We start from the raw sequence: 26,377 nt of genomic DNA, 5'->3' as shown, positions 1-26,377 counted from the left end.
GTTGTCTAATAACTTTGAGTTATGCTTTAACTTTGAGTATGATGTAGAAGTATCTATTGTATTATATGATGGTTTAGGTATGTATGATGTCTGATGTATGAATATATTGGTGCATTATATGAATTGTTTTAATATCTAACTTACCCTTTTTTTTGTGATTGTGTTTGTATGTATCTTTGTTTCTTTTTTTTGTTATGATCATTCGGTGGGTATAAGTAGAGGGTGATGAGGTTTCCTGGAGCATACGCTATATGGGGGAACTGTTGATGTATAGTAGCATTAGTTAGTTACCTTGTACATAGTTTTGATTAGTTAATGTGTATATAAAATCCTTTTATGGTTATTTTGGATGACTGTAACAACTTTATAGTTTCTATCTTTGTCGACTGTTCTTGTTCTTATTAAAAATATTGATGACTATTATATAATTTTATACTATATATTTTGGGATGTTAGACAAAGAATTTTTTGTTGTAGAAGTCATACATTTATTTATTAATATTTTTTGTTTGAATTATTATTAAATATTACATATTTACCCTTAGTACAAATAAATATATAATATTGATATTTATCACTTTAAGTTAAAATAATTAGAATTTATTTTATTACATCTTTTTTTAAAACTAATTATTTATTTCATTATAAAAAACATTGAAATAGTAATTAATTTTATAGACAAAAAGTAATTAATTAATTTAAATATTCATTTATAATCTATTAATTAATAGTCTTTAAAGTAGTCACTATAATAAATAAAAAATTATAATTAATGAAAAATTTAGTTACTAATTGTACTCAAAAGCTTGATAATTAATGTTGTGATAAGATATAATTAGTTATTAATTATAATTTTTTATTTATAATAAAGACTCTTACATAGACAAATTATTTATAATTATAAATTAATATTTATGTTAGTTTATATTGTGATTAATTATTTTTTATCTCTAAAATTGATTGCTATTTAAATAGTTTTCGTATTGTTTTACAAACACTAAAATTATTTTCATAGAGATTTAGATAATTAATTTATTAATAATGATAAATAATCTCTTGAAGTTATCATATTGTATATTTTAATTAAGCTGATTATTCTTTCTTTTCTATCTAAATTAATAATTTTCTTATCGAGTAAAATTTTATTTAATTTATATTAATTTTATAAGGTTGTTCATATACTATGATGTGTAATCTACAAGATTATGGTTTTATATCTATTTTCATATTTTAAGAAATTAAATAATTGATTTTATTTAATAAAAAAACTAAAAATAATAATTAAACTTTTAGAACTACATACACAATTGAAGAGACGGTGGGCCTCATGTGGCTATATAAAGGTAACCTAAACCCTAAAGTTTCACGCCTCATTCCCTCCGCTTCGCTTACGCAGCTTCTTTCTGTCTTTCCATTCCCTTAGCCGTTGTATCGGTAAGTTTTGATAAATTAAATTTATATAATATATTATATCAGTATGTTAATGGTATCTGTGTGAAAAACATGATCTAGTTTATACAATCTTATTCACAAATTATATTTTCTATTGTTTAATCTTCTGTGATTTTACTATCAGGTAAACAGAGATCCAACAAATGCATGCATCAAAAATCAATGGCGGCTGCTAATCAAATAAAGATCTTATCTTTCACAGCAAAAACATTACATAATCATCAGGTTAGCATATAAAACTTATATTTCTCTTTCAGATCTACCTTTCTTAAAACCTATGAAACATTGTGCACAGTCACATAAATAATATATTAAATTAAGTTAAATATATTTTTTGGTTTCTTAATTTTAAATAAAAAATTATCTTTTTAAATTTTAAATTAATTTGGTTTCTCATTTTTAAAACATAAAAATGTAATTCTTCTAATCAAATTTTATTAATTTAAAATGTATTTATCAATTAACATTAAAATAATATATATTAAACAGTATAAATAACTCAAATATTATAAAAATAATTAAAAAAGTTAATATTTATTATATAGTATTTAATTATCGATAAACTCTATTAGTAATAATTAAATATTGTACAGACAAATTTTATTCCTGTGTATTGAGAAATTTGATATGAAATAGATAAATATTGTGATTCGTAAACTTCAGGTAAAGATCAACTTGAGCAGATGTACTTTCAATCATATCTTATATGATTTAGATTTAAAGAAATTTTGAGTATATATTTTTGACACTTTTTTAATTATATCATAAAATAAAATTTTGACATTTTTCAGGATATTTTCTTTTATTGTTAGAAAAAAACTTAATAATATATGGTTTAACTTTCTTTTAATAGATGAAGAAACTTGGAGCCGGAACAAACAAACGGATATACAGCTAAAGTTTCCTTGCCTTTATTTATATATATATATATATATATATATATATATATATATATATATATATATATATATATATATATATATATATATTTTTTTTTTTTTTTTTTTATGAATACATTTATTTTGTAATTTGACACGTCATGAATGTATTAAAGAGACTACTGAATTTTATTCTCGCTTAGTCTCATTTTATATTTGTATGTTTCAATGTATTATTTTATATTTGTATGTTTCAATGTATCATTTTATATTTGTATGTTTCAATGTATCATTTTATATTTGTATGTTTCAATGGATTGATAAATTTTACATCCAGATATTAATTATAATGAAAATTGTGTTTGTTTAATTCTATCACGATAAACAATAAATTACTAATATTATTAACTTAGGAATACGATAAACATATGTTGAAAACTTAGGAATACGATAAACATATGTTGAAACTGAACAGAAACTACAATAGAAAATAAAGAAAAAATAAAAATAATTGAAAATATACTGGGTATGATTTTTTTTTTAATTTTTAGCTAATGCTAAATTAAATGGATAAAGAATAAGTTAAAAGTAGATTTTGTGATATTTTCTAATTTATAAATAATTTCTCAAAGGTTGTTTTGCGTCAAACATTTGATATGAACTAACAGTTTAATGTTTTTCCATAATTCTTCAAGCGTGATACACACAGTGCTGAATTTTGTCTTCTTACTAACTACTTTAATTAATATTATTTGAGATGAAATATTTATTTTAACATTTTAATTTACACTTATGGTTATAGGGGATAACTAAAATCATATCTATAATATTGTTATTAATAAATTAATCAAATATAAAATATTAGATGTCATGTTGCAAATAAAAGATAAGTAAATTTAGTTTATATAAGATTCTGATCGAATCAAAATATAACATTACTTTTAAACACTTTAGGATGTAAAATAATAGGATGTATGGCTTTAGTAACGTTATTTCCATTGAATTAATCTATTAGAAATAATAAATTTTATAAATTTCTCTTTCTTAAAAATGTTTAAGTACAAACTTTGATAGCAAATATATATAAAATAAAAGTAATAACGAAAATTAAATTTCAATTAACTAAAATTGTTAATGAGAGAGAATTAACGGAAGACTTTTCCGAAAATAAACTGAGTTAATTTTGAAGCAAATTCATATAATGAGGGTTATGCGGCCAACCTGTCCCATTGTTTTCCCACGTGTGTTTTTGGTTATTTTGTATATTTTTTTTGTTGATAAAAAAGTTATATTATTGGCTGAGAACATATATGTGTGTGAGTTGACCCTAATTCAAGTAATATTATATCATTATCTGCAATTAGTGATAATTGAGAGTAATAGTACGAAAGAGATTATACTTAAATTTGAAGAAATGGTTAGAAGTATAAAACGATAAAAGAAAGGGAGTTTACAGACACGTTAGACAAATGCATATATTATACTTAAATCACTGGTTTCTTTTACTTAAAACGTTCCTCAATTGTTTTTTTTTTTTTGAAAATATGTAGAATAGTACGAGGTTAAGGAAAATATGTTTTTCATAATCTCTTTTATAATTAGGTTTACTTAGATAAATAGATCATAGTAAAATGAGATTTTGATCGGAGTAAACATTCACTTTGAAAATCATTATCTGGGAAAAAGTAATGCAAGGTTTGAAAAAGAAAAGGAAAACTTTCTTAGTTTTGTGAGTTTGATTGGTATAACGTTGAATAGATCAGCATCAAGCTTTGGAAACATCAAAGGTTTTATGCATAAAAGACAAATCGCATTGTCAGATTCAACCATCTTATAGTTGAATGCATTTAAAATTGAGCCATAATCTCTCTTATCAGAATACATTGAACTGTGTGGCATATGGATATCCAATGAATTTACCTATACAACAACGTATTCAAACATTGATTTACTTTTCTCACCAAAGTTCCATTTCAAGATGCAAGGGGTTTAAAATGTTAAAAAGGCTAACATGAACACATTAATGTGCATAATGCTGAATTAGGTAAATTGTGATATTACAGGTTTCGAATAGCTGCCTCAATGAAGTTTATTCAGAAACCTGTGAAATTTTCTGAAAATAAAAAGCTAACAAAAAAAACAGTGTATTTCTATTAAGTATTTTTTGTTTCCAATAAATCACTCGGCAATGGAATCCAGTCATGAATTTCTAACTCAGTAGGAAGATGTTGTTCGGTATGAAGAATTCCAATTAACGTTTTGCCGTGGCCAAGCATGAGTTCTGTCTTTATGCAGAAGGGTTAGAGGATCATCACCTAAAAAAACAGTGCCACACAGTTACTTCCATGCACGAGCTTCTGAATATTTCATTTGTCATTTATGTGTAAAACGATAAAACTTCTTACCTCTCATGCTTGACATATTGTAATGTCTTTACTGTGAAAGATTAGTTGATTTGATGAGCAGCGTCATCCCTTGATTTTGATGCATTGAGACAACATACCTTATTATAGGAAATATTATTTCTGAATAGCATGTCTCTGCAACAGTTTTTAAATACGTTATCAATTGTACATTCAGATATTAATCATAATGAAAATTGTGTTTGTTTAACTCTATCACGATAAGCAACAAAATATTAATATTATTAACTTAGGAACACGATATAAACATATCTTGAAACTGAACAAAAAATACAATAGAAAATAAAGAAAAAACACATGAAATTCACAGTATCACTATATATTCAGAGAATCGTCTAGATGATTTCAAACTGAGCATGAGCTTCGTATTTCATTCTGACTGGATAAGGGTAACAGAAATAAAGTTGATAACAGATTTTGTAAGTCGAATAATTGAAGTGTAATCTGATATATAGAAATTAATGTATCGATGTAGGGAAGGGAATCCCATCAAGTGTTTGTGAAAATGAAAGAAAGAAACATTCACAAAAGCGAAAGAAGCATAAACTAAGAGCAAACCTCTGGGATTGAAAATGTTTACCTGTTAAAAGAAAATATGAATGAGGATGAAAATTCTAAGTGTTTTGACTGTGTTAGGTGAATATTGGATGTATTTATAACCACAGAAAAGTTTTGAAAATCACAGAGAAATAATTGCAATAAGCGAAGAAATATAGATTTTAAGATAATTAAAGTTATTTACAGCTGTTGTATCTCAGTCTCTACTTTGGCTTTTATGTATAAAACGTTAGAAAGCTGTAACGCACAGTGTGAATTTAAATCTCAACATTGCATGCCTGCCATTTCACTTTGGCTTTTATATAATTCATTATTATCTCAAACTGAACTCATTATAGAAAAGGACAATATTTTTTAATTATTTCCTCAAGACAGTCTGACGAGATAGCAATGCATGGATGCTTTTCTCAATAAAACATAAAACGTTGCAAACAAATAATAAATCACATCTATAATATTGTTATTATTAATTTAATCAAATATAAACTATTACACGTTATTCTCCAAACAAATAAGAACCGTATACATTGAAATTGTTAGATACATATAAATACATTGTAAGTTCTTTGAATGAACATCTAAACGACATAATTGTGGAAGCTGAAGCCACCATGTTGCATCAGATTTCAGATCCAATCTTGAAGGAGAGTGTGCTCTTAGATCATCTTTCAATCAAATTCTATGTAATAATAGATGTCACTATGAATAATAATATATCTAGCAAAATCCATAATATTAATATAAAAAAGTATTAAATTGATTAAAATGATTATCAAATTTCATTAATACAAGTAGCTGTAAAGAATAGGTTGCAAGAACAACAAAACATAAAATATTAACAAATTACGCTCTCAAATTAATTAACACATGTAACTTAATGTACTAACTACACATAAAAATTTAATCATTTCACAGTATTAAACAGAAAAACTTAATCGCCGTTGACTCCTCTAGCGACGTTCAGTCCTCTTACTCTCCTGTTCTTGTATAGCTAACACGAAAGAGAGAGAAGCAAATGGAGAAGGTTTTGGAACAACAACACAGGAAAAGGAAGAAGAGAGAGTTAGGGTTTTATCGATTAACTCAAAAAATATAGAAGAGAAGGGAAAATCAGGGGAAATGAATACTGCCGATCGTGATTCTCACCAGCGGAAGAGGTATAAACACTATAAGGTTTGGGTTAGGAAAGGTGAGATTTGAGACTTGGTTCTGTGGTCTTGTTAATAATTGGTGAAGTTGGTGTCATTTCTCAGATTTGTTAGAATCAATCATAGATTCTTTTACAATGTTGCTCTATCAAATGAATTCATTTTGCAATGTTTGTGTTTCCTTTGTGTAATGCATTAATCATTGATGTAAGAACCAACCTTTGTAATTTATAATACATAATTAATTTCAGAAATCGTTTAATGTTAACACTGTTTTTCATATCAATATCTAACCATTTAGTTTGTATTGAAAAGAAATACATTATAATAACAGACAGACATTTGGTGTAAATGGAACTCCTTTCTTGAGCTCCCTTTTTCATAATTTGCTCTATTATAATAGATATAGAATCTTCATATGCTGCTAATGAAATATACATTTGAACTTTCACAGCAAAGACATTACATATTATACAAAATCTCATTACCTTATTAAATTAGCATCAAGTTACTGATAATGAAGTGTTTATTTTACAAGTGTCAAAGTTTTAATTCATTGAATAATTTATTAATATTATAATCACAAATACACTTATCTCTTTTTAAGTGATATTTGTCTAATGACATTTGCTTAATATTTCTTACAAAAGGAATGCTTTTATATATTTTCTTACTTAGATTATTGCGTTGCATTAAACTTAGAAGCTAATATGATGAGTTTTTCTACATTATCCGAATATTCACTTGATTAGCAGTATAATTCTTTGATTTTAGATATAATATAAATCTTATATACAATAGTGAAGATTGACATAATGTTCTTAATCATTTTAATGTTTTTTCTTGATATTTTTCATTCATTTATGGTATCAGTTGAAATATTTTAATTTATAAAATCTCATATATTAATCAGATATATTCTAATTTAATTTTATATAAACATGTGACTAATGGCTTGTACTCATAGTTTTATAAAATATATTATGAAATGATGAAACTTTAACTTTTATATTAGTTATAATAGATTTTCATCCTTTCACAATAGGATTTCAAATACTACAAAGACAATCCATTAGTTCAATATTTTGAGTCAATTAATTATCAATCCTTAAATTTGATTAATAATAGAATTTAATCAATAGGTGTGATACATTAATATTAATATCAAAATATCTCTAACAATACATCAAATATACTAGTATAAAAAAAATATTAAATAAATTAAAATAACTATCAAATCTCAACAATGCATGTAAACATAGTTAATAGATTTGAATAACAAGAGAAAATGTTAAAAAATAATTTTGATAAACAAAATGCTAAATAGTACCTAATATAGGCATCTCCTTTGTACCTAATATAAAATTCTCCTTTCCTTCACAATGGTGTTCCATTCATTATCTGTCTGAAAAATATAATGGTTTAAAGGATGGGATAACAGTAAATAAATATCATATAATTTAAAGTGAGTTTCAAAATGATACGTAACTTAATGAGAGTAAATAAATAAGATGTGTAAATAATATTCTAATTACCTAAGCTTGAATGATTGTTAAATGTCAAAGTAACCTCCAAGATTTAGATTTCCACATCAGTAATACACTAAAAAAACGTCACCAAAGATTTTTTTTAAGAAATTCTAGGAATTATACCCTTTGTTCCCTTCAATGGATTTGGGGAGAGTGATTGAATGAATTTGAGAGGATTTGAAGGTAAATATTTTTGTTGTTTATTTGAGTGGATTTGGAGGTAACTGAGAGTGAATTTAGAATTATAATTTGTGAGAATTAGTGTAGGATTTAATTGATGTAACATATTAAAAAAAATTACTTTCAAATCCATTCTCACTTATCTCCAAATCCACTCAAATAAACTACAACAAAATTTACTTTCAAATCCTCTCAAATTCATTCAATTACTCTTTCTTAAATCCATTCAAGTGAACAAAGTGATAGAGACAAATTATTTATTATATCATAATTAAGCTTATATTTTTTTATCATTATATATATCTTATTTTATTAATGAATATTCTATGAAACATTTATTTGACTAAATTAATAATTTTCTTATTGAGTAAAATTTAATTTATACTAATTTTATAAGGTTGTTCATATATTATGATGTATATTCTACAAGATTATGATTTTATATCTATTTTCATGTTTTAAGAAATTAAATAATTGATTTTATTTAACAAAAAATAATAATAATTAAGTAATGATAAAACATTTAGAACTATAGACATAATTGAAGAGACAATGGGCCTCATGTTAGGCTATATAAAGGTCACCAAAAACCCTAAAGTTTCACGTCTCATTCCCTCCGCCGCTTCCTTCTGTCTTTCATATTTTGGTTGGAAACCTAAATGCAGAAGCTCATCTCTCACACAGTAAGTTTTCATAAAATAAGTTTTCATAAAATAGTTTATGAATATTCTGAATATATTTTTACATATAGTTTATTTTTTTAACATATGTATCTAACTACATTTATTCATCTCACAAAAGTAAAAAAGAAAGTAAAATAGTCTATCTATCTCAGAATTTAGAACTTCAATTTTTTTAGACATTATCTTAGTTTATACAATCTTATTCACAAATTATATTTTCTATTGTTTAATATTCTGTGATTTTGTTATCAGGTACGAAGAGATCCAACAAATGCATGCATCAAAAATCAATGACGGCTTCTGATCAAATAAAGATTTTATCTTTCACAGCAAAAACATTACATAATCATCAGGTTAGCATATAAAAACTACATTCATCTTCGGATCTACATGTTTTAAAACTTGTAATGTATTAAATTAAGTTAAATATATTTTTTATCTCTTCCTTATATATATGATTTTCTTTTTTAAATTTTAGATTAATTTAGTTTCTCATTTTTAAATTTATCTCTTCCTTATATATATGAATTTCATGTAATATTATTTCTTGTTGTGCTTTCTCATCCAAAGTCAGCTATTCTTATATGATATTTTTTATCTGATAGATAATATATTTTTGTACAAATGAGTTTATTATATATAAATGTAAATGTTATAATTGTTTAGAGTATATACGTAGTCATTGAAAAGGTTTTTCAATTTTGTAAAGGAATAATTAAATAATTAAATTATTACCTAATAATTTAATAAAGTAAGGTACTGTCATTGTTAATATTAAATAATGAGAATAATTAATGTTGTTTTATATTACTTCAAATTAAAAGTAATAATCCTTAGCTAACAAGGAGTAATGTAATAGAGTAAATGGAAATTTATGATTAAAATTTAAGTTGATATGCTATTAAGTTACATAATTTTAGCTTTAACTATAATAAAAGCTCACATTCATCTGATAAATGTATTATATTTGTAATTTTTAAAATTTCAATGTTAATAAAAAAGTTTACTGCAGATTTGAATATATATAGTAATGAGTGCATTTACTTTCCAACTCACATGCCATGTATATGTATAAAAAATGCTACTTAACATTAATAAAATGTTGTAATATTCTTTTTTATTATCAATACACTATTACAAAATTCATTATAGATAGCTTATTTAAAAAATCATGGTTCATAAGATGTATTAAATGTATTTTTATTTTGATAGCAAGTTTTTTTAAATATTCTATTTATTATTCTGACGTTCTCTCTTGATTAAGCATAAATTCTTCATTTTTTTAAGCAGAAAATGAGTAGTTCAATTAAACATCGTGAAAAATCGATGTGAAAGTTGAAGATCCCATTGTAACTTTGATGAGGTAGATGAAGATTTAGATATCTTCCCCAGCAAGCAAACATGGGACCTGCAGAAAACATAGTCAAAATTGAAAGAAGTCACACTGTAAGATTATTCTTTTTTTCTTTTTAGGTTCACAATTTTAATGTTATTTAAGTTTTACTTTTTCTTTGATATTATTAACAATTAAAATTTGAGATCTCGTGATTATGCTTATTCTATGTAAAATAGCTGAACTGAAACTATCTGAGAAATTTAATACTTAAATTATTAGATTTTATACAATAAGATAGATAACTGTGTCAGAGATATCTTATTCACAGATAATATTTTCTATTATTCCATCTTTTAAATCATGTCTTTTTTTTATGCAATTAGGAAAGAAAAGATCCAAATACAGGTATGTTATCTCAATGCATAAAAAATCAAGGGACGCTGATGCTAATCAAATGAACATTATTTTTCAAAGCAAAAACATTACAGTGTCATCAGGTTAGTATGTAAAAACTACTGTATGTGTTAAAATTTTGATCTTGAAATTTGATGTGAAAGATGAGTACTGTGATACCTTATAAGTGTGGGTAATGGGATAATGTTGAAAAAGATTTTATTAGTTTGAGGTTACATTTTTTATTTTATTGTTAACAATAGGTTATAGTAATATTTAACAACTGTAAATACGTAAATACATAATGGAGAAACAAGTGAGTAATAGTTTGTTCATTGTTGTGATTATCTACATTTATCTTTGTTTCTTATGCTAATGTAATGCTAATTAATTTTCTTTTCAGAAAACACGTTGAGGCTGCTCCTTTTCAATAAGTGTCTATGACTTTTATGTATTTTTTTACTAAATTTTTCATATGTTTTTGTTTCATTTTAATATGTATAAAGAGAACAAATGATAGTATTTGAGAGTAAATGCAAAAGTAACTAAATTATGTTAAATGTATTCTGATTTTATGGCTTTTAATCTCAAGATATATTTTTATTATGTTTCATGTTAATGATATTTCTTTTCATACTCTCTATTTTTATTTTCCTTGGGAGAGAAATTTAAAACATTTCTTTACCATTACTATAATATATTCATTATCATTTAAAAACATGGGTAATAAAAGAACTTAATTTGATTATATATATATTATTAATTAATTATTATGAAAGTTTCTTTGACTCATAAAAGTAATACATGGTTGGAAAAAGAAAAGGAAAACTTTCTTTGACTCATAAAAGTTATTGTGGATTGATATGAAAATGTAATATATGTGATTTTGATTGGTATACAACGTTCAAAAATGGAGACATATACAGTTTTATGTTGGGTTGTCAGATTCAACCCTGCATGCGTGTATATCAGCTCATACGAAATTCACCTATAGATTAATAATATTAAATAGATTAACATGAAAACATTAATGTAGTATTGAGATGCTGAACTAAGTAACAAAACACATTATTTACCATTCTATTAAGTTGGTTTTTTCTATAAAAAGGGATTAGTTATTCTTATTATAAAGTTCTTACTTTTCTTTCGAAACATTTTCTTTAACAATCTTAATTTAATTATTCCTTGAAAAGTGTAGATACAAAAATCAGTAATTAATACGGCATTTGTTTTTTGTTATGTGCCCGTCCTTCAATGTTAAATTTAAAAATAAATTATTAATTAATATATCAGATCATTTAATGTTTGCATTGAAAAGTTAAGTAATTAAAAAGATTTAGTGGAATAAACACATATTAAAACCGTTGAAAAAGTAATGTTGCTAACTGTCATCGAAAATGGACTTTGAAATTCGAATGGCCATTGAATTTTCTGACAACAAAGTCTATACAAAAGAGAGTTGATATTTTCACTTTTTTTTATATATTTATTTGATATCATTTTTATTATACAATGGGCATTGAAACTGAAAACCGAATATAATTTGTTTGAGTAAGTAAATTTTATTCACACTCTCATACATAATTTTTCGATATATATATATATACTTAAGTATATTAAAAAACATTTTTTAGAATAACATAAATATTTTAAAGTGTTTTGAATTTACTATTTTATAAAACATTTACTTACAATCACTATCTTTTAATATAAAATAAATAATAATAAGTTTTTGCAACTATGGTGGATGATGATATTTGTGTATATCAGTTAATCTAATTGGCTAAAAGTTTTACATTCTCTTCAGCGTCTCCTTTCTTTATATTTTGGTGGAAAAATCTGTTATTCATCGACAATGAATGAGTTCAAGATTTCTTACCGTTCCACGACAATTGAAGATGACTATGATGTACCAACTGTCATTGGCTGTGAAAAAAACACGAAGCTCAGTTTAAAATCATGGTGTTTATTCAGATATTCAGCCGTGCATGGAAATAACTGTGTAGCTCTTTTTTTAAGGTGATGCTCTTCTTATCTTCTGCACAATGGCAGAACACATGTATGAAAACAGCAAAGATATGATAGCATTCTGCATACTGCGTCAGATGAAAGACATGCATTGGTTTCCATTTAACGAGGTTAAACTTTATTGGAAGTATCTGAGGTAGAAACAGCATTCCAAGGCACACATTCAAAGTATTTTGATAAGAGAGATTATCGTTGACTTTTAAATGCACCAAACATACATAAAAAAAAAAAATAATAGAAGATAATGCTGGAATTCCATTTCGAATTCCAACGTCTGTTCTTAGGAGACTGTCAAAGTAGGTCTAATAAATAGCATTAAACTTATTTACAATGTAACTTAAGCAAGTTTATAATGAAAATAAGAACAAAGAAATAACAGAGGTATAGATTTTAATATAATTTCCTTGAAATTTAACTTATTTACAGCTGTTGTATCTCAGAAAGTTGTAATGCACAGTAATTGCATGGCTGCCATTTGCATCCAAACACCATGAATCAGTTTCTGTCCTAACAGTCCCTAAGGTTATAACATTTTCTTGTGTATGCTACAATATGTTAGTTTATTTAAAATAAATTATTAATTACTGTATGAGTTCATTGTTTACATTTAATAATTTAAAATATGCGTGTAAAGACAAAAGAAAGGTCACACTTCAGTATTTCTTTAAAGTGTTGGATTTATAGATTTTTTTTTTTTAACTTAAGTAACATATATATTTTAATATCTCTTTTTAACAATATATGTCCATTATTTTCATTAGACGAGATATATATGGCACATTGTTTACGTCTAAGTATTAGTTTCAACAATATACATGCCTCTCGTTTCAATTCAAACACCATGAATCACTGTCATTATAAGTCTTCAAATCTAAATTAAATGGTTTAACAATTAAACAAGCATCACATATTTAATCAACTAGAAAAGTTAATTAAAAAATATATATACCAAAGAGTCTTGACAGTTATCCAAACCATTAATATAACTATAAATCAAATTATATATATATATATATATATATATATATATATATATATATATATATATATATATATATATATAATATTCTTATTTATAATAGGTTTCTTAAATTTCAATCACAAAAAAAACTAACTAAACTATAACACACTATACATCTTCGCCTTTACCCTTAAGATCTATTCCAGTGAAATCTCATATTCTTTTATTAACACTCATCAGGTGATTATTTCAAATCATATGATAAACACAAACAACTTAAAAAAGTGCTATAATATTATAAAAGAATAAACTCATACAATTATAAAACATTCTATATCATAATTCATTTTCAAACCAAAACAAATCTAACTATACATATGAATTCCATATTTGATTAATCCCACATATATATATATATATATATTGATGTCAAACTATAATAAATTGTATATACTTGTAATGGTAAAATAATTTTATACATGACCTAGTTTATGTTCTTGTATATTCTTAATATATGTTTACATCTAGTTTATGTGCTTGTATTCACAAATTATATTTCCTATTATTTGATTTTGATATCAGGTAAGAAGAGATCAAAATTCAATGGCGGCTGCTAATCAAATAAAGGATTTTATCTTTCACAGCAAAAACATTACTGTATCACGGGTTAGCATATAACAACTACAATACTGCTCAGATCTACTGTGCACAGTCACAAAAATAATATATTAAATTAAGTTAAATATATTTGTCAAAAAAAAATTTACCGGAGATTTGAAAAAAATATGATTACTTTTTATTGTATTTAATCTGTAACCCATGTCTACTGGTGTGTTTTTTTTAATTGTTTTTTTTCTTAAATAAATAATATAATTAGCATTCTCATTTTACAAGTATGATCTTAATTCTCATATGAAGACAAAACATACTCTCGTATTCTCTGATCAAATCACGAGCATTAATAAATTAAAAAAAAGTTTATCTTTCAACTGTTGAATTTTGCGTCAGTAGAGAAAATAATTTAGAATTTTTGCAGAAAGAGCTTCCATACGATGAGTTTTTGCAGGAAGAATTTTTGCAGTATGAAAAGTATCTTTCAAGGGTATGTATTTTGATTCTTCCAACAATACTATGCATCTTATTATTTATTCATATTTGAACTAACTTAATCACTTCCTTTCTTATTTATTTAGAGGCTTAGAATGTGTTTTTATTTGCTACACTAGTAGAATTAGTAATGGTCCAAGTTTTAAAGACGAAAGTTTTGCCTATATGTTCTCTATTCTGGCTGGATAATAATATTTAATTATAATTTTTTAATAGTGATTCCCTAATATTTAAAACTTAATTTAATTAAATTGCTTATATCTCTATCATGGAGCGTCACCCTTTTTCCATATCTAAGGGTAGAATATACATAATATATGAACTAACATTATAAAATCATAATTGATATACTTAAAATTCGTAAAGTCTGAGTATATTTAGAATGATAATGCATAAAACATGCGAGTTAAGTTTTCTAAATCATTCTATGTAATATTTGATTTTTGGGTCATTGCCTCGCATAAAAAAAATATTTATTTTATAATTTTCTCTCAATGGGATTTAAAAGACTAGGATGTAACGTTATTTTCATTGAATTAATCTTTTAGAAATAATAAATTTTATAAATTTTTATTTCTTAAAATATATAAGAATTAACTTTTATAATTTTTTTGATTTTAAGCATAAACTTTAGCAAATATATATGAAATAAAAGTAATAACAAAAATTAAATTTCAATTTAACTAAAATTGTTAATGAGAAAGATTTAATGAAAGACCTTTCCGAAAACAAACTTAGTTAATGACAAATTAACAAAATACTCGTATTAATGGACAAATTAATAGCTATAGACAAATTGAGCCATTGTCTCTCTTATCAGAATACATTGAATTGTGTGACATATGGTTATATCCAATGAATTTACCCATACAAAGTATTCAAACATGCATTTACTTAACATTTTTAGCGTCGCCATACATGTCTTTATGGAGAAGGTCAAGTGCTACAGATACTTCCATGCACGAGCTTCGTAATATCTGATTTGACATTTATGTGTAAAATGATAAAACTTCTTGTAATGTCTTTACGGTGAAAGATCAGATGGTTGATTTGATTAGCAGCGTCATCCCTTGATTATGATGCACTGAGATAACATATGCATCCATTTCTTGAAACTGAAAAAAAAAATACAATAGAAAATAAAGAAAAAACACATGAATCGTCTATGGATGACATATGTTGATCTTTGATGATGTGACCGTTAAGGATGAAAAACTCATTGTCTGAAAATGAAACATGTGAAGTAAATGATTCAACTTACAATGCAAAGAAGTCTGCACCCAAAAACAAAGGAAGCTTTTTTGGAAGAAAAAAGGAGAAAGATGTCACCAAAATCATTCATCAATCTAGCTACTTTATGTATATCGCAGTTGATAACAGATTTTGTAAGTCGAATGATTGAAGTTTTTGAAAATGTGTCAATGTAGGGATGGGAATAACAAAAAGTGATTTTGAAGATGAAAGAAAGAAACATTCACAAAAGCAAAAGAAGCAAAAAATAAAGGCATCAGAAATAAATTCACTCGTCTAAGATCGAAGAGCAAACCTCAGGGATTGAAGTTCAACAAAATGTTTATCCGTTGAAAGAAAATATGAATAAGGATGAAAATTCTAAGAGTTTTGATTGTGTTAGGTAAATGTTGGATGTATTTATAGTGCAATAAGCGAAGAAATAGCAGTGGTATAGATTTTAAGATAATTAAAGTTATTTACTTTGGCTTTTATGTATAAAACGTTAAAAGGCTGTAACGCACAGTAATCAATTTGAATCTCAACATTGCATGCCTGCCATTTCTATTCACTCACTATAATTCATCATAGAAAAGGACAATATTTTTTAATTATTTCCAGAAGACAGTGTCTGATGAGATAGCAATGCATTGATGCTTTTGTCAATAAAACATAAAACGTTGCAAACAAATAATAAATCACATCTATAATATTGTTATTAATAATTTAATCAAATATAAACTATTACACGTCATCTTGCAAACAAATAAGAACCGAATACATTGAAATTGTTAGATACATATAAATACATTGTAAGTTCTTTGAATGAACATCTAAACCACATAATTGTGGAAGCTGAAGCCACCATGTTGCATCAGATTTCAGATCCAATCTTGAAGGAGAGTGTGCTCTTAGATCATGTTTCAATCAAATTGCTGTCACTATCACTGTAAAAGGATTCATAAATGTTTTATTCCAACGTCTGCCTGAGGAGTAATAAGAACAAAGAAATGAGATTTTAATGAAAAATGTGAACAAAGAAATAACAATGGTATAGATTTTAATATAATTTGCTTTAAATTTAAGTTATTTACAGCTGTTGTATCTCATAAGTGAATTTGAATGTGAAGATTGCATGGCTGCCATTTGTATCCAAACACCATGAATCAGTTTTTGTCCTAACAGTGTAATAACATTTTCTTGTGTCTGCATTATCAGTTCTGCACACCTTAAAAAAGTGTCATATTTGCTTGGGCGGTTGAATCTAACCATCAATTTAACATTTATTGATAAAATGACAATGAATCTGTCCAATCAAACTCACTGTAATTTAAACAGCTTTAGTAGTGTAATCTTATATGGATATGATTTAGTTTGTAAGTCGAATATTGAAGTGTAATCTGATATATAGAAATGTATCAATGTAGGGAAAGGAATCCCAACAAGAGATTTTGAAAATGAAAGGAAGAAACCTTCACAAAAGCTAGAGAAACATAAAATAAAAAGGCATCAGAAATAAATTTACACATCTAAGATGGAAGAGCGGCATTGAACTTCAACAAAATATGTTTTCTTGAGGGAAAATATGAATAACGATGAAAATTTTAAGTGTTTTTTAAATTTTATCATTATATATGTTATTCGAAAAAAAATAATAAATTCAAGTAAATTTTTTATAAAATAGTAAATGTAAGACCCATGAAAAAAAAAATATTTAAATTTAATAAATAGTTATTTTTTTTATTTTTTATTTTTATTTTTATGAAGTTAATAAAAGTATGGTAAAAAAAAAAATTAAAATTTATGATAGGTAACAATAATAATAATTTCAAAGGAAGGAGTTTAAAAATTTAAGAATTTATTTTAAAAGTTAAAAAAAAATGAATGAATAGTAAATAGTAAATAGTAAATAGTGAATAGTGAATAGTGAATAGTGAATAGTTAAAAAAAAAAAATATTAAAATAAATTGTGGAAGAGGACACTCCACGTAGAATCAATTATTCAGAGATAAGAATGGTGAATAAAAAAATAATTTTTGAATAGTAAAAATGAATAGTAAAAGTGAATAGTAAAAATGAATAGTAAAATGAATAGTAAAAATTTTTGGCTATAAATAGCCAAGGGGGGGAGGATGAAGATTTGCACCAAAATTCTAGGGAAATTGTGAGAGGAGAGAGTTGGAGGAAATTCTAGTTGAAGAGGGGAAATTCTGGAAGTTTCTGGAGAACGGTTTGAGAAGAGGAACCTAAGTCTGGAATAGAGGTAAGGGGAGTTACATTTTGTTTGGTATTATTTTGAGTCTTGTATATGTTGCTTTTGGTTGATCTTAAATCTTGAGTGTGAAGTATTTTGTTTCTGTATGATTTTGAATTTTTGATGAGAACATGCTTTTGTGCTTAGATCCAAGTGTGATAGTTGTAAAATGTGATGTTGATTATGTTATGCATATGTATGCTATTAATTGCCTATGGATGGATTAGAAGTTGTCTAACCGGCTCTGCCAGATTCAACTTCTTGTTTCCCCATACTTTATATTGTTTTCCTTTTTCGTTTTTATTTTTGGAAGGATTAGAAGTTGTCTAACCGGCTCTGCCAGATTCAACTTCTTATTTCCCCAAATCTGTTATTATTCTTATTATTTAATTACGTTGTATTCTTGGAAGGATGAGAAGTTGTCTAACCGGCTCTGCCAGATTCAACTTCTTGTTTCCCCATACTTTATATTGTTTTCCTTATTCGTTTTTATTTTTGGAAGGATTAGAAGTTGTCTAACCGGCTCTGCCAGATTCAACTTCTTATTTCCCCAAACCTGTCATTATTCTTATTATTTAATTACGTTGTATTCTTGGAAGGATGAGAAGTTGTCTAACCGGCTCTGCCAGATTCAACTTCTTATTTCCCCAAGAGTTTTTATTAAGTTTATTTTAATGATTGTCAAACATTTGATTCTTCTCCGTTGACTATTTATAGTAAGATTTTATTATTGTTAATTTGTTTGTAATATATTTATCTTGTATGATTTCTGTGTTGAATGTATTTTATGATGTTAATATGAAATTATGAATCTGAACATGATATGAGTTTTGTGAGGAGATTTTGTAATAGTATGACATGAGTTGAGGAAAATGAGCATGATATGAGTCTCATGGAGAGATTCTATATTGGTATGGTATTAGTGTATATGTTGATGTTGAGGGTCCTGTTGTTGGTGGTTATCCTGAAACTCTAATAATCTTCCAGTATCAATTAGAGAAGGATGTGTTATGTGGTGAGAGTAGTAGGAGGTCCTAGTCTATGTTTATAGACATTAATGGATTAACCTTGTGGGTGATATGATATATTATATTTGGCCAAAATTTTTGTTGTTGAAATCACCACAAGTGCATGACCACCCGAGACTTCCATCAACATTATATCCGGATAATAGAGTCTAGAATGATAATTGCATTTTACATGAATTTATGGTGAATGTATTACGTATAGCAATAGTGTAATGTTTTTCTTTGAATGTTGCATGGTAGCTCACCCTTACTTGTTTGTTTGTGCCGGAAAAATCTTATTTTTGCGATGATCGTATAATGTTTTTGTTATACGGGAGCAGGTGAGGGAACGACGTCTGAACCAATTCAAGTGAAGGAGGAAGCAGCAGAAAAATGAAGAATATTTTAAGAAAAAAAAAAATAAAACATAAATAAAATTAAGAGTGTTTTATTTATGTGTGAAATTATAATGTATTTCTAGTGTGAACTATGTTACTCCTAAATGGAGGATTGTAATATTGTACGATGTTTTCTTTATTAATGAAATAAATTTGGGTGTGAGATGTTTTATATTTTGGGGTGTTACATTTAGTGGTATCAGAGCAGTTCGTCCTTAGAACTTGCGGGTTATGTGCCTTTCCGTGAAGAGTTGAGTATAAATGACATGAATTGTCATGTCTTTCGAAGTTTAAAACATAGAATGAGTGCAACCGACTTAAGGTTTTAAGAATAGAAAAACATCTTGATAAAGAGAAATGAGGGTGCACACTCATGACTTTATCAAAGAGGAATTTCCTTTCTTAATTCTGAAGGTTTGAGGTAAGAAAGAGTTAGAGTTTTAGTGTTGTTTCCTGTAGTAATTCATGTCTTGTTCTTGCCTTTGTGGTGGTGTAATGTGCTCTATAATAGTAGAGGAATGCAGATTCAAGGACAACTTGAGTTGTATACCTTTATTAGAATTAGTTTAAGCCTTTGAGACAAATTCTTGCCTCGAAGATAAGGTGTTAGAAGACTAAAAATTTAGGCTTCAAAGGAAGAGTAAAGATGTTGGTGTTTAGAAGTAATGTTTTAAGAAGTTTTCCAGAACCAAATCAGGAGATTAGATATCTTACGAAGAGTTGAGTTCAAAGGCTAGATTAAGAGAAGCTCTGGATAAGCATGAATGTAGCAAGGTTTGAGAAATCAGTTTCGTTTACTATATCAGTAACATTAAAAGTCATAAGAGAAGGAAGTGTTGGTGAGAAACGGAGTGGCATTGTGTGAGATTGGTAACATGGATCGATGTATCAGTAATGGTTGGAATCTCAATAAGATAGTGGTTAAAAAAAAAAATAAATAAATAAATAAGTAGAAGAAGAAGATTTTGAGAAGCAGTCAGATAAGGCATAGAGTATAGAAGAAATGAAGTATTTTAAGATCTTAGTCTAAGTGAATAATTGTCATTCTTTCATAGATTTAAGGCGTGATCATAAGAGAGGTTTGATAGTTTCAATTCAATTTTAGGTGGTTATAGTTTTAAGAAGTGTTGAGTTTAAGGAAAACAAACGATTATATATATCAGAAGTTGATCAAGTTAAAAATGGGTTTAACGAAGATAAGTGGTGAAGAAAAGACAAATCTTTATGGTGTATGAATCCTTGGTTGGTGTTGTGAAGTAGGTATTAGAATTTTCACATGATATTATCTTGGATTATTAGTCTGTGTGTAATTTACATATATTATGTCTAGTATAGGGTTGTTGTAGTACCGTTCAGTTAGGTGCTGATTTAGTACTGTTTGGTTTGTTACCGTTCGGTCAAATGATTATTGGGAATCGTTCGGTCAAGTGTTGAGTTGTTACCGTTCGTTCAAATGATTATTAGGTTCCATTCGATTAAACTCGTTTTAAGATGGTCAGTTTTAGGAAATTAATTTTCTTAGATAAAATTCATCAAACAGTGGGTATGCGTAAAATGTAAAAAGTATAGAGAGCAAGAAAATTCAACACAGAATTTTTATCCTGGTTCGATTCAAAAGAATCTACATCCAGTTGATAATCACAATAAAGAGTGATTAACGTTTTCACTAAATTTTTTTAAAGATTTACAATAGAGTGAATAAAAAGAATGATAAAAACTCTCCTTCGGCAAACGAACCAGAACAGCACAGATTAAAATCTTCCTTCGATAGACGAACCGGTAGTTGACCGTCTTGACAACTCAAAGAGAACCGCTCCGATTTTCCACACACTGTATTCTTAAAAAGCTCATAGCTATTTCCTTAGAGTTTTAGAAGAACCTTATATAGCCAACTATTCTGAAATCACAGAGATAAATTATAACTGTCATAGATAAACGATTAACCATTACCCCGAAGATGGTCTTACCCTTGTAATAAATAAAATCTATCTTACACTACTTAAACAAATTAATGCTACTAGATAAAAAAAAAAAAACAAAAAAAACAAAAAAAAAAAACCGACAGATCTGACTTACCTTACCGTGAATCAAGAGAAAGAAAAAATGATAGTTAGTTAGTTTACGTTAGATTTAATTAATAATACTAATAATACTACTACTAATAATAATAAAGATGTTCTAGAGTCGATCAGAAGTGATCGTTAATTATTACACTCCAACAAAAATAAAATAAAATAAAATCATAAAGACTATTCATCGGTAGAAGGCGGTCGTAAGGAAAGCCCCGTGGAAGGAGCTTTGATGCGAAACGGCATGGGTGGAGTAACTTTCTCTTCTTCTTCATGTATAGCGGGGATGGGAAAGAGATCTAGGAGCCTTGGAGCCTGTGGAATTACCCATGAAGGATCTTCGGTAGTGAAAAAAAAAATTATAATAATAATAATAGTAGTAGTCAGAGATAAATAAAGAAAATTAGAAAAAAAAAAAAAAAGTTTACCATACATAAACGGCGGAAGGAGGGCATATGAAGGTTCAGATGTACCAGGGACGTTTTGCGGCAAGCGTCGATGTTTCACCCGATTTCCATGGTTTTGAAACCAACAATAGACGCTATATTCTCCAACTTCTCCGTACTCCTTGAGTCGTCCTGTAATCTCGCGAATTTGATCTCGACTAGGATTAATGATCCCATGATTGAAGATGTTCAGCAAGATTCCAACTTGTTCCGGGGTAGATCGCCATCGTTTATGAACTGTCTTGGCTTCCATATCCATTTTCTAAGTTTTTGGTGCATAAAGTAAAGTAAAAGTAAAAAGATTTATTACAGTGAAGTCAGGTTCCAATTTAAGTTAAGTTTTTCATTTTGCTTCTTCTTGTTAGTTCAATTTTCATTGTCCAATTTTTGAAGTCTCAATGTCCAAAAATAGATCTGTTTCACGGTCCTCGCAAATGTTCCTAAACGGATCTATGTTCGTGTCCATTTTGTGCATACATATAAAGTTTTTTTTTCTAAAGTTTCATTTTTATGGGGTACGTGGCGTTGTTCTACCCGATTGTCTCTGCCATACCTTCAAACGAAGGGAGATTAACGTCTGGTTTCCAGCCGATATACCCTTATCTTTGTTAAGACAGTGTATTCTTAGTTTTAGTTAATAAAAAATGAAAAATAGTAGAAGAAGAAAGCAAGTAAAGGAGCAGAAGTAATATAACGAGCGGAAAGTAAAGAAGAAAGTAGAATATAATTGCGAGTAATAAAAGCTCAGAAAAGAAAAAGTGCATGAAAGGAAGCAAGAAGAAGAAAGGAAAGAAAAGAAGCAAGAAGAAGAAAGGAAAGAAAAGAAGCAAGAAGTAAAGAAGAAGGAGAAGCTGGGTAAAGGAAAGGAAAAGATAAGAGAAAAGAAGTACTTACTCGAGGCGGAGCAAAGCCCTGGAACATAAAGATTGAATCTTGCCGAAAGGCTCTCCGATCTATCACACTCAGTCGTTCTAATCCCACAAGCTCTCACACTCAGAACTCTCAGCGCTCAGATCTCACTCACACCCAGAGGATCGCTCGAAAGCTCTCTCACTTAGAAGACCTCACACTCTCTCACACACTCAAAAATCGCAACGCCTCAAAGTGTCGCTCAACGCGGTTCGCTCCTCCTTATATAGCCAAAATCTCACTGTGCCCACAGTTCCGGTCAGGCATACCGGAGGCTTCAATAGTATCGGTTAAAAAAAAATAATAATAATAATAAATAAATGGCAGTAGTATCTAATCTTTTCTGCATTTTGGAAGTATAAAATATTCAAATTAGAAAGGATCTTCTAGTAAAATAATTTAACCATTCGGTATAGAAGGTCATATGATAAAATGGTTTGGAGAAATATCAACTTAGTCAGAGTGGTTTGGAATAGGAAAACAGGTGACTATACATGGGAATTAGAAGATGATGTAAAACATTCTTATCCCCATCTTTTTTTGTGAAGTGTCGAATTTTCGAGGTCGAAAATTTTTGTTGTTGGGGAGAATGTAAGACCCATGAAAAAAAAAATATTTAAATTTAATAAATAGTTATTTTTTTTATTTTTTATTTTTATTTTTATGAAGTTAATAAAAGTATGGTAAAAAAAAAATTAAAATTTATGATAGGTAACAATAATAATAATTTCAAAGGAAGGAGTTTAAAAATTTAAGAATTTATTTTAAAAGTTAAAAAAAAATGAATGAATAGTAAATAGTAAATAGTAAATAGTGAATAGTGAATAGTGAATAGTGAATAGTTAAAAAAAAAAATATTAAAATAAATTGTGGAAGAGGACACTCCACGTAGAATCAATTATTCAGAGATAAGAATGGTGAATAAAAAAATAATTTTTGAATAGTAAAAATGAATAGTAAAAGTGAATAGTAAAAATGAATAGTAAAAATGAATAGTAAAAATTTTTGGCTATAAATAGCCAAGGGGGGGAGGATGAAGATTTGCACCAAAATTCTAGGGAAATTGTGAGAGGAGAGAGTTGGAGGAAATTCTAGTTGAAGAGGGGAAATTCTGGAAGTTTCTGGAGAACGGTTTGAGAAGAGGAACCTAAGTCTGGAATAGAGGTAAGGGGAGTTACATTTTGTTTGGTATTATTTTGAGTCTTGTATATGTTGCTTTTGGTTGATCTTAAATCTTGAGTGTGAAGTATTTTGTTTCTGTATGATTTTGAATTTTTGATGAGAACATGCTTTTGTGCTTAGATCCAAGTGTGATAGTTGTAAAATGTGATGTTGATTATGTTATGCATATGTATGCTATTAATTGCCTATGGATGGATTAGAAGTTGTCTAACCGGCTCTGCCAGATTCAACTTCTTGTTTCCCCATACTTTATATTGTTTTCCTTTTTCGTTTTTATTTTTGGAAGGATTAGAAGTTGTCTAACCGGCTCTGCCAGATTCAACTTCTTATTTCCCCAAATCTGTTATTATTCTTATTATTTAATTACGTTGTATTCTTGGAAGGATGAGAAGTTGTCTAACCGGCTCTGCCAGATTCAACTTCTTGTTTCCCCATACTTTATATTGTTTTCCTTATTCGTTTTTATTTTTGGAAGGATTAGAAGTTGTCTAACCGGCTCTGCCAGATTCAACTTCTTATTTCCCCAAACCTGTCATTATTCTTATTATTTAATTACGTTGTATTCTTGGAAGGATGAGAAGTTGTCTAACCGGCTCTGCCAGATTCAACTTCTTATTTCCCCAAGAGTTTTTATTAAGTTTATTTTAATGATTGTCAAACATTTGATTCTTCTCCGTTGACTATTTATAGTAAGATTTTATTATTGTTAATTTGTTTGTAATATATTTATCTTGTATGATTTCTGTGTTGAATGTATTTTATGATGTTAATATGAAATTATGAATCTGAACATGATATGAGTTTTATGAGGAGATTTTGTAATAGTATGACATGAGTTGAGGAAAATGAGCATGATATGAGTCTCATGGAGAGATTCTATATTGGTATGGTATTAGTGTATATGTTGATGTTGAGGGTCCTGTTGTTGGTGGTTATCCTGAAACTCTAATAATCTTCCAGTATCAATTAGAGAAGGATGTGTTATGTGGTGAGAGTAGTAGGAGGTCCTAGTCTATGTTTATAGACATTAATGGATTAACCTTGTGGGTGATATGATATATTATATTTGGCCAAAATTTTTGTTGTTGAAATCACCACAAGTGCATGACCACCCGAGACTTCCATCAACATTATATCCGGATAATAGAGTCTAGAATGATAATTGCATTTTACATGAATTTATGGTGAATGTATTACGTATAGCAATAGTGTAATGTTTTTCTTTGAATGTTGCATGGTAGCTCACCCTTACTTGTTTGTTTGTGCCGGAAAAATCTTATTTTTGCGATGATCGTATAATGTTTTTGTTATACGGGAGCAGATGAGGGAACGACGTCTGAACCAATTCAAGTGAAGGAGGAAGCAGCAGAAAAATGAAGAATATTTTAAGAAAAAAAAAATAAAACATAAATAAAATTAAGAGTGTTTTATTTATGTGTGAAATTATAATGTATTTCTAGTGTGAACTATGTTACTCCTAAATGGAGGATTGTAATATTGTACGATGTTTTCTTTATTAATGAAATAAATTTGGGTGTGAGATGTTTTATATTTTGGGGTGTTACAGTAAATGTAAGAACCTAAAAAATAGAATATTAGAGTTGATTGGTATTTTAAAATAACGAGATCGAGTATTTTAAAATTAAAATAATTTACTAATATAAATAGAATTTCTTAAACTTGTCTCTTTAATTAAAACACAAACTATTTTTCTAAAACTATTCGTCTTAGTTTTCTCTTCCTTCTCTCTAAGAAATCTTATTCCTCGATCATTTGTTTGACCATTAGGAAGTTTCTTTGAGATCACAGCTGAGTAATCTCTACTTCTATCCGATCAGTTTTTTGTTTAAAGCAAGTAAGTTTTTATCATTTTTCCTTTTATTTTTATCTATGATCATGTAGAGAAATATGTTTTTGCATGTATCAAAAGTGCTTATTTCTTGCTTTTTGGTCCATTTGAGATTTTAAGTGTTGATTTTGATCACCGATCGGTGAGTTGTAGGCTTTTCTAGAGTTTTCTTTTGGTGGAAAATATGGTTGGGAGTTCTTGGAGCTGTAAAAGTTCTTTTTAAGGTAAGGGAAGCTAGTGACCTTTCTTGATGTTATTTTAATTCATGATTTTAATTAGGTTGTGTTGAATTGGTTAAAAATAAAATTTTATCTACCTTTGTATGAATTGAGATTTGAATGCTTTAAAATAGTTAAT

At 27.4% G+C, this 26,377-nt stretch overlaps 3 long non-coding RNA genes across 4 annotated transcripts; 2 read left to right on the top strand and 1 right to left on the bottom strand.

Annotated features, from left to right (window-relative positions):
- Positions 1–1,343: 1,343 nt before the first annotated feature.
- Positions 1,344–2,382, top strand: LOC124841550 (uncharacterized). Its single transcript, XR_015784822.1, has 3 exons — positions 1,344–1,434; positions 1,577–1,677; positions 2,306–2,382. It is a non-coding gene; the product is annotated as an uncharacterized LOC124841550 (long non-coding RNA).
- Positions 2,383–4,245: 1,863 nt separating this feature from the next.
- Positions 4,246–5,411, bottom strand: LOC148202586 (uncharacterized). The gene is made up of 3 exons (XR_015784693.1): positions 5,334–5,411; positions 4,736–4,870; positions 4,246–4,645 (listed from the first exon to the last, which is right to left on the bottom strand). It is a non-coding gene; the product is annotated as an uncharacterized LOC148202586 (long non-coding RNA).
- A 3,371-nt stretch (positions 5,412–8,782) lies between these two features.
- Positions 8,783–11,180, top strand: LOC148202585 (uncharacterized). 2 transcript variants are annotated; one of them, XR_015784629.1, is made up of 5 exons: positions 8,783–8,851; positions 9,104–9,204; positions 10,142–10,297; positions 10,571–10,684; positions 10,984–11,180. It is a non-coding gene; the product is annotated as an uncharacterized LOC148202585 (long non-coding RNA). The 2 variants fall into 2 exon arrangements; XR_015784628.1 differs by having other exon boundaries at positions 10,571–11,180.
- Positions 11,181–26,377: the final 15,197 nt, after the last annotated feature.

Source organism: Vigna umbellata, chromosome 3, assembly GCF_029865625.1.
Source record: "Vigna umbellata cultivar VRB3 chromosome 3, Vumbellata_1.0, whole genome shotgun sequence".
Taxonomy (NCBI): Eukaryota; Viridiplantae; Streptophyta; class Magnoliopsida; order Fabales; family Fabaceae; genus Vigna; species Vigna umbellata.
The sequence above is the reverse complement of the archived record's forward strand: the minus strand, read 5'-3'. Positions and strand labels throughout refer to the sequence as shown.